This window comes from Heterocephalus glaber, unplaced genomic scaffold (genome assembly GCF_053883595.1).
Source record: "Heterocephalus glaber isolate CG9 unplaced genomic scaffold, H.glaber_assembly_v1.0 deba00001606, whole genome shotgun sequence".
NCBI classification, from domain to species: Eukaryota; Metazoa; Chordata; class Mammalia; order Rodentia; family Bathyergidae; genus Heterocephalus; species Heterocephalus glaber.
The window spans coordinates 12,090,595-12,100,931 of NW_028258377.1; positions in this window are offsets into that span (position 1 = coordinate 12,090,595).

The window sequence follows — 10,337 nt, forward strand, 5'->3', positions numbered from 1 at the left end:
AGAGAGTTTACTGGGGGAATTAGCTCACATAATTATGGTGCCAAGGAGCCCCACAACAGACTATCTGAAAGCCTGAGATGCCAGTAACATGGCTTACTTAGTCCAAGCCCAAAGACCTCAGAAGCAGGGAAGCCAGTGGTGCAACTCTCAGTCCAAGACCAAAAACGTGAGGACTAGGGGCCATTGGTATTAAGACCTAGAATCCAAAGGCCAGGAATTGATGTCCAAAATAGTGGAAGAAAACTCTGCCCTACCACTAGGAGACCAATTCACTTTCTGTAACTGTTCCTCAAGAGCCCAGGCCTACTGGATGGTGCCCCACCCACACTGAGGGGGATATTCTCCACGTACTCCACCCAGACTCAACACATTAATCTCCTCACAGACATGCCCAAGATAATGCTTAACCATGTTTCTTAGTTTACATTTTACTTAACAGGATGGAGCTTTCATGGATCCGACTGAAAATACATTAATCCCTTCCTCAGTATTCTGCTTTCTACTGATCTTACAGAAGCCTTTTTTTCAATGGGAATTGTGGTTTTCAAGATTTTGGCTTCCAGGATTTCAATATTTGAGATTGTAATCTTCCAAGATTTTATTTTGAGGGGGAGGATTTTAGACTTTGGGGAATTTGAGCTTTTGGAATAGTAACATTTGAGTTCGATCCCCAGTACCAAAAAAAAAAAAAATGGAATAGTAACATTTGGAATTACAGATTTGGGGATCATGTTTATCAGTATTAGGACTGGTACCACTTGTTTACTGCTTTCTCACAATCCATTCAGTTGTCCTCTCATATCATGTGCCTTCCCAAAATGGTACAATTACTTTATATTTAGATGATTAACATCAATTGTAAGACTTTAGAAATCTCACTTAAAATTTGGCTCAAACACATGAACAGTAGAAGTATCAACAAGTTCAACCAGGAAAACACCATTTCTAGTTCCATTATCAAGCACTGAAGCATGCAATGGAATCTTATGTTTCTGGTCCGCCCTTATTAGTTGAGTCACACTCTCTTCCCCAGATTTCTCCAGTATCTCCATATTCTTGGAAAGCTTGTAGTTCTCTCTCATAGACAGTATTCCAATGCTCTTGATTCCCCAGCACCAACAAGACAAAGCCATTCTCTGCTGGACTGCTTTCTTGGGACCATGCTGACCATGCTGCAACTCTAGCACTGCTCTTTGGGGTGTTTTGCTTTTGTTTTTGTTTTTCAGATCAGGCTAGCCTTGAACTCATTATGCAGTCCAGGCTGGCCTTGAATGGAAGTATCTAATTTCCCCATCAATTTTGAAAGATAATTTTGCAGGATACAACAGTCTAAGTTGGAGGTTATTTTCTTTTAGGGCTTGAAATACTTCACTCCAGGTTCTCCTTGACTTGAGGATTTGTGTTGAAAAGTCCACTGTGGGTTTTTGTTGTTGTTGTTTTTTTTTTGATACCAGGGATTGAACTCAGGACCTTGTGCTTGCAAGGCAGGCACCAGAACCACTGAGCTAAATCCCCGGCAAGTCCACTGTGATTCTGATGGGCTTTCCTTTGTGTATGATTTGTTTCTTTTCTCTAACTGCTTGTAGGATTTTGTTCTTCTGTTGGGTTTCTGGGATCTTGACTATTATATGTCTAGGTGTAGATTTTTTTTTGTATTAAATTCTTTTATTGGTACATTGTAGGTATACAACACAATTACATTTCTCATTGGGAATTGTACCTTTACATAATGCATCTTGGTTCTTATTTTTTCCCCATTCCTAGCCCTCCCTTCACGCCCTCCACCCTTCCCTATTTACAAAGACTTTATTTCCATTTTTTCCATTTCTCAGCATTTTTCCTTCCCCTTCTTTCCTTTCCCCTGCCCCTCCCACTACCCCTACCCCTTTGGACCTTTTCTTCCCATTTTACATTATTGATTATTCTTTCTAATCATTGGTACATTTTAGGTATACAATATAATGACATTCATCATTGGAAATGTGCACCTTTACATAGTCTCTCTTGGTTCTTGTTTTTCACCCTTGCCCAGCCCTCCCTTCAACCCCTCCAGTCCTCCCTATTTACAAAAATTTTGTTCCTATTTTTCCATTTTCTCATATTAATCCCATTCCCTTCTATCCTTTCCCCTAGCCCTCCCACTTCCTTCCCCTTTGCCCCTTTTCTTCCTATTTCACATGACCTATTATACATTTAGTCCTTATTTACACTTTCAGTTTCTGACACCAGAGAAACTATTCAGTATTTACACATGTGTGTCCTATTTATTTCACTTAAGAGTATCGCCTCAATGTGCATCCACTTAGCTATAAATGTCTCTAATTTCTCATTTTTTATGTCTGAGTAGTACTCCATTTTATTAAAAACCACATTTTCTTTATCCAGTCTCCAGTTGATGGGCATTTGGGCTGTTTCCAAGTTTTAGCTATTACAAACTGTGCTGCTATGAACATGGACACACATATATCACTGTGGTATGATTCTTTTAATTCTTTGGGGAAGATCCCCAGCAGTGGAATAGCGGGGTCAAATGGGATTTCCAGTCCTAGTTCTTTGCTGTATCTCCATACTGATTTCCACAGTGCTTGCACCAGTCTACACTCCCACCAGCAGTGGAGCAGGGTTCCTCTTTCCCCACAGCCCCACCAGCATTTCTTATTGGTTGATTTCATGATAGCAGCCATTCTTTCTGGAGTGAAGTGGAATCTCAGCATTGTTTTCATTTGCATCTCTCCAATGACCAGTGATGTTGAACATTTTTTCATGTATTTATTTGCTATTTCTACTTCTTTGTGTGAGAAATGTCTGTTCATTTCAGATGCCCATTTTTGGATTGGGTCTTTAAATTTGGGAGGTCTGATCTTTTTAAGTTCTTTATAGATTTGAGATAGTAGACCTTTGTCTGAGGAAGAGCAGGTGAGGATTTTTTCCCACATTGTGGATTGTCTCTTCACACTGCTGGTGGTTTCTCTTGCTGTGCAGAAGCTTTTTAATAAGAAGAGATCCCATTTGTTGATTGTTTGTGCTAGTTCACGGGCAACTGAGGTTTTGTTCACAAAATCTTTTCCCGCTGTAGATTTATTTTTATCATGGTTAGTTGGAGTTCTATATGCCTCACTTATCTGTACATCAATTTCTTTTCCTATTTGGGAAGTTTTCTGTCATTAATTCTGTGAACAGTTTTTTATGTCATTTGTACTTTCTCCTGCTTTTTTGTGGACTCCTATCAGTCTTATGTTATTCTACTTTGCATCGTCTAGCAGCTGCTGGATTGATTTCTCATGGTCCTTTACTATTTTTAAGAAATCTCTCTTTTCATGTTCACTAACCACAATCTTATCTTCTATATCTGATATTCTATCTTCACATTTGCTCAATCTGCTGTGAATACTTTTAATAGGGGTTTTTTTGGGGGGGGGTTGGTACCAGGGATAGATAGAACTCGGGTCTTTATGCTACCGAGCCAGGAGGCAGAACCACTGAGCTAAATCCCTGGCCCATTAATAGGGTTTTTAATCTCCTGAATATTTGTTTGAATATGTTTCAGGAATTCCATTTCTTTCCTATGCTGGGCATTCATGGCTTCCATCATGGTCCTGAGCTCATCTATTTTTTTTATCTGTTTCTGTTCTAGAGTCTCTAATCATGTCTTTCATTCTGTTCACCATCTCTGTAGTTATCTGGGAAATTATTTCTGTTTTGAATTTTTCTAGAGGCTCTTTCATCTGTTTTGTTACTTCCTGTGCTATACCAGTTCAGGGTGTCCAGTGGGTTGATTATCAGATTTTTCCACCTCATTTCCCCCAGAATTTGCCTTTGGTGAGCTGGAAGTCTGGGTTTGCTTCTTATTTAAGTGTTTTCTCATTTCTTATTTTGTTGTTGGTGCTTTTTTGGGGTTTAATTCCTGGACTGATACTTCAATATTGCTTATTGTAAGTATCTTTATTACTTGTGTTTAGAGCCCTTATGGAGTGATTGCTTCTCAGAGATATCTTCCAGGTATAGCTGGACTTTTTAGGCTTTGAGTCTCTAATGACTCTTAGGCAATCTTGTTTTCAGTATACCAGGGAGGACAACTGATTAGATCAATCACGACACCTTAGCCCAATTGCTACAATCAGCATCAACAATAGCATCAAACACAGCTTAGAAAATGACAATTTGTGATAGGAATTAATCTGTCACCCTTAACTATGTGAGCTAGATCAAAGTTGAGGACCAGCCCAAAATATATTTATAGTAAATATTTAAAGTAAATATATTTGAAAGTATTCAAAAAATATTTTAAGTAAATATACTTCAATATAACAAATTTACCCTTTGGGATAAGGATTGGGGGGCTTGGGGAGGGAGAGATAGAGAGAAGGAGAGGAAAAGGTTAGAAGTGAGGCTAGAGGATACAGGAAGATCACGCAAATTTTGGGAGACTGCTGAACACAAGAGGAAAAGATAGAAGAAACGTAGACAAGAGCAGAACAAACTAACAGCCATAGGGAAGCTAGAAACTGTATTCCCCTTCCTGTAAGAATACCGGCAGTTGAGAGAAGGAAAGAGAGAGAAAAACAATCCAAAATAGGACAGGAACAGGAACAAAGAACAAGAAGGGAGAGAGAGAGAGAAAAAAAAAAGAAAAGAAAAAAATATATATGTACATTTTTTTTTAAAAGGCCTCCCTCAGGGTATGTCTCTGTTGTCCTGGTAGACATCGTGGGCAGCAGTGAGCAGATCTAAGTTGATTAGTCTCAGTAAGACAGCCACAGTTCACTGAGATTCAGGCTGATTTCTGGCTGCAAGCCCCAAGTTGAGGTCCCTGACCTCCTTCAGGATTGAACTCTGCAAGGTTTTACTGCAGGATCCAGCTGTCGTTCCCCTGAAGTAAGCCCAGGTTTCTATGGGAGGTGCTGATCCTACCAACATATCAACTACAGTGGTCCAGTGTGCCTTTATTGCAAAGATTTTCTTCACTTTCCCAGTAGGCTTCAATTTTCATTGAGGAGCCTCAGAGAGGTCCTCTCTCTGTTGTTCACTTCTGCTCTATCTTCTGGAGCTCATAACCATGCCCTTTATGGCCCCTCTGTGCCTCTGCAGTGCGGATATCAAGAGGCCTGTGCAGCCCATGCAGCAAGCTCTGGGTGGGGAGCACTGGGGTCCTTGCGATGGAGGTTCCGGGCCTTATGTATTTATTTTTAGTTAAGACAAAAAATGTATACATATTGCTATAGTTCGGATCCTGAATGGCCCCAAAAGATCCATGTGTCAACGGCTTGGTCCTCAAGATGGTGCCATTGGGAGGCAGTAGGAACTTTAAGAGATGGGGCTTAGTGGGGGATTCTTTCATCACAGGGACATCCCTTAAAAAGATTGTGGCACTTTGGTCCCTTCCTTTTTTTTTTTGAGACAGGATCTCGCTAAGTAGCCCAAGCTGGCCTCGAACTCCCAGTAATCCTCCTGCCTCAGCAGGGAGCTGGAATTACAGGTGTGCCTAACCACACCCAGTAGTCCCTTCTTCTTTCTCTCTTCCTTCCTGGACATGAGATGAGCAGTGTTGCTCTTCCACATGCTGCCTGCCACTGCCATCCAGCACCCCTGAAAGCAATGAGTCCTCCCTAATCATGGACTAGACCCTCAGAGTGTGTGTGTGTGTGTGTGTGTGTGTGTGTGTGTGTGTTCTGGGGATTGAACACAGGGCCTTGAAGATGCTAAGCAAGCACTGTATCACTGAGTTTCATCCACTAGTACTTCTTTTAATTAAGTTGATTATCTTAGTTATTTGTTATAATGATGAAAACCTAACACAGTATTTATGGGATACCATATGATGTTTTGAGACAAGTATACAATATGTAATGTTAAAAATATTTTAAAAGTTCATGCAAATCATCTAGAGATATTAAAGTACAGATTGTGACTTGCTAGGTCTGTAGCAAAGATGCAGTCTGATTAGCAAAGGGATAACACATGCTTTTTCCACCAAAAGCTTATGTTGCCAGTAGGAATGAAATATAAATAAATACAGAAAATGATCAGAAAAAGGAGATAAAGTGAATTACTCCTCACACTTAAGGAAAGGGCTCAAAGAGTAAGACTGAGTCTTGGGAAAATCACAACATGAGAACAATGTTATTACAGAAATTTGGGGGGGAGACATCTGCCTGAGATTTGTAAGCATCACATCAAATAGGCCAGGTGTATCCCCAGGAACTAGGTTTATGATCAAAGCTGAAACACAATTTTTAAAAAAATTTTTGTTTAAGGAAGGGGGCAACACACCAAAATGCAGTGCCAAGGAATCAGACTGTGTAGTGCCACTGGAATATGTGTCCTTAGGGTGGAGATGATAATGTGCTGTCTGAGCCTGAAGACTCTTGTCACTGAAGCGTGATCTGGCTCAACCAGCCTTCCAGTAATCATTAGACTTTCCTGGGAACTCTTTTATAACCTGTTCACAATAAATTAGTTTTGGTGTCTAATTTACCAAATTGAGGCTATTCCAACTATAACCCATTTCTGGACTCCAGTGAAAACAGCAACCCCTGTCCTCTGGGAAACCTGGCATTGGTAGCCATTTATCTCACATAGTAAGCAGTAACTCCCCATTTTCTCCTCCACCCAGCCCCTAATAACCTGGAATCCAATTTCTGTCTCTGTGAATTTGCCTATCTTAGATATTTCACTTAAGTGGAATCACAGTATTTTCCTTTTGTCTCACTTATTTCATTTAGCACGTTTCATGGTTCATCCATGTTATAGCATATATCAGAACTTTACTCCTTTTTATGGCTAAATAATAACCATCTAATATATATTAGACTGAGATTTGTAAGCATCACATTAAATAGGTGTCTCCAGGAACTAGGTTTATGACCAAGGCAGAAACACAATTTAAAAAAAAAATCTTTAAGGAAGGGGGCAATACACCAAAAAGCAAAGATTTTTATCCAACTATCTACTGATGTACTTGTGGGTTATTCCCACCTTTTTGCTACTATGAATAATACTGCTGTGAACAATGATGTATCAGTATCTTTTTGAGTTCTTGTTTTCAGTTCTTTGGAGTATATACCTGGGAGTGGAATTGTTTGGTTATATGGTGATTATATATTAAGTTTCTTGAGAAACCTCTTCCTTATTAGTTTTCAGTTATTGGAAAAACTAATTCCATTTCACTTTATTTCATATATAGAGAAAATTATGCTCATTCTTTTTGTGGAATAGAATGTGAGTCTATGGGCTCATTGCTGTGAAGAAAGTTAGGTAGACTTACCATGGGTAGGTATCTCAACTCTCAAAATTATAATTAGTCAGGCGTGGTGGCAAATGCCTGTAATCCCAACACTCAGGAGGCTGGGGCAGAAAGATCCTGTGAGTACAAGTCCAGCCTGGGCTACATAATGAGTTCAAGGCCAGCCCGAACTACATAGAATGACCCTGTCTTGAAAACAACAACAACAACAGCAAAAATTTAGAAAAGTTACTGTTATATCTAACTTAGAAAGGAGGAAACTTGAGGCCCAGAAGTTAAACATCAACATCATTGATTCTGAAAGGTTTAACCTCTTTTTATGTCACTGAATCTCAATGGTCCAACTTCTTTTGCAGTCTTAGATAATAGTGAAACTAGAATGGACAGAAACAAAGTAGAATTTAAATGCAAAGTTCTCTCTAGATTAAAAAAAAACAGCTACAGGTAGGCCACTAATTTGAGTGTGAGAAGCATATCACCATGCAAAATGTTAGCTGAATCATTTGTGAAGACATCAGATGAGTAAAATATTTTTATAAGCAAAACATTACAGTTTGCTATAAGTGAGACCATGCATAAAGAACAGAACCAAACCAATTCATTTCCCTCATTTGGATTCCAGGGGAACAAGAAGTTTTTTTTAACATGGGGATGTCAAAACAGCATCTCCTTCAGATACCTCTAAAAAAAGCTTTCACTGGTTTCTCCAGGGATGTAGAGAGGAGCTGACCATGTAGTTGTAGAAGGTGTTCTGTGAAGGCGATCAAATGGAAGACTCTGGTGCACCAGAGCAAGCTGTCAGTAAAACGCTCCACGCTCCTTACTCATTTACGAGTTGCACCCACACCTTCCTTTACAGCAATCTGGTAAGCAGCTGGGGTGATAATTCCACCGCCCACTCTGTCTTCTCCAGCATTTGCTCCTGTCCCCCACCCAGAGGGGTTTAACTGTGTGTCTATAAAGTTTTAATTATCCCGGTTCAAAGCTACTACTATCTGGTAAAGCAGCCCTAAAATCCTTGTTGAAGAGAAAATCTGGTCAGTGTTCTTTCTTTTCACCCCTCTGAAAGTATCCCATTTCCTATTCTCATTTTATCAAAGCTATAGCTCTTCTCACTCTCTGAAATCATATACTCATTTTCTTCCTTCCCCTCAAAGGAATGTAAGCTCCTGAAAATAGGGATTTTTCTTATCTATAGCTATATTCCCAATATATGGAATAGTGTCTGGCACAGAGCTTTTAAAAGTACATGTTGAATGAAATAAGGATCTTATTTTTAGGTTTCCCTTTTCTGCACAGAACCTTCCTTCTTTTATCCTGAAGTCTGCAATGAAGTTTTATTTAATATTATATTGTACCATTACCTATATTAGAGGGAATTTACAGAGAATCTCACGTCCACATTCAGGCAAGGTACGATGGGGAAGTAGTGCAGTGTTGCAAAAACGACCTTCAGGGAAAGGATAGAGGATGGCCTCGTGGGATTTGGATTGTTGCTACTGGAGTTTTAAATAAAAAGGGGGTTCCTAAAGTCTGGAAAGCTTAGGAACGTTTGAGTTATATGTAGAAATACAACACATCTTCCTTGCACAGGAGCAATTAGTGTAGAAACCAAATAGACATCTAAATATATAATCACAAAGTCTTTGGGGAAAAAATCAGGCTACTATAAATATAAACCATAATGGAAGCACACAAGCCAGGCATGGTGGCACACACCTATAATCCCAGCACTTGGGAGGCTGAGGCAGGAGGATCGCCATGAGTTTGAGGCCAGCCTGGGCTACATAGTGAGTTCAAGGCCAGCTTGAACTACATAGCAAGACCCTGTCTCAAAAAATTTTTAAAACTGGAAGCACAGGGCTGGGGATTTAGCTCAGTGGTTTCGTTGCCTGCTGCACAAGTGCAAGGACCCGAGTTCGATCCCCGGTACCAAAAAAAACCCCAAAAAACTGGAAGCACAGAACACACTCCCATATGATAGGTAAGGGGAACCTGGGAATGCTTTAAGAGGAAGTGTTACTGAACTGAGTCTTAGAACAGAAGTCAGTGAAGTAAAGGGAGGAGTAAGTGTTCAAGGAAGAATAGCATGCCTGAAGTCAAGCATGCAAAAGAAATCACGGGGTCAGGGTATAGCTCAGTGATAGAGCGCTTGCCTAGCATGAAAGAGGCCCTAGGTTTAATCCCCAGTACAGCAAAAGGCAAAGAAGAAGAGAAGGAGGTGGAGAAAAAGAAATCATGTACTAAGAAATGGTCTTCAACTGACCTCCCAGCATTTGCTCTTAATATACCAGTGAGTGGATTACAATGGTCTCTGTCTCCCCATTAGACTACACTGTCTTTTTCACCTCTATATCTAATGTCCTAAGAAAACACCTGGCACAGAGTTGGCACTAGCAAATATTTGCTGAATGAACAAACCACTGTCTAGGTTGTACAAGTGTTCTGTGCAAATGGAAATAAAAAGCAAGCAGGAATAGCTACACTTGTTTGTTTGTTTGTTTTGGTACTGGGGATCAAACTCAGGACCTCGAGCTTGTCAGGCAGGTGCTGTGCTGCTGAGCTAAAACCCTGGCCCAGGAGTAGCTGTACTTGTATCATAAAAAACAGACTTGAAGCCAAAAACCAAAGAGAGACAAAGCATGCCAATATGTAAAGGGATCAATTCAACAAGAGGAACTATAAATACATATAAACTCTGGCTGGGGATTTAGCTCAGTGGTTTCGCCACCTGCTGTGCAAGCACAAGGACCCAAGTTTGATCCCCAGTACACACACACACACACACACACACACACACACAATCAAAATCATACTATGTGTTATGGCTTGTATCTAGACATTCTCCCAAAGCCTCATGTGCTTATATGTGGGGCTTTTGGGAGGTGGCTGGATCATGGGTGTGTGATGCTGGATTAGAGGATATATATCTTCACTGAACTAAAATGGAATCAAACCAAAAACCAAGAACTTCAGAAATTGCACAAATATATAGAAACTAAGCAACATATTTTTGAATGACCAATAGGTCAATGAAGACAGAAAAAGAAAAATTAAACAATTTCTTGAAACAAATAAGAACAAAACCACAACA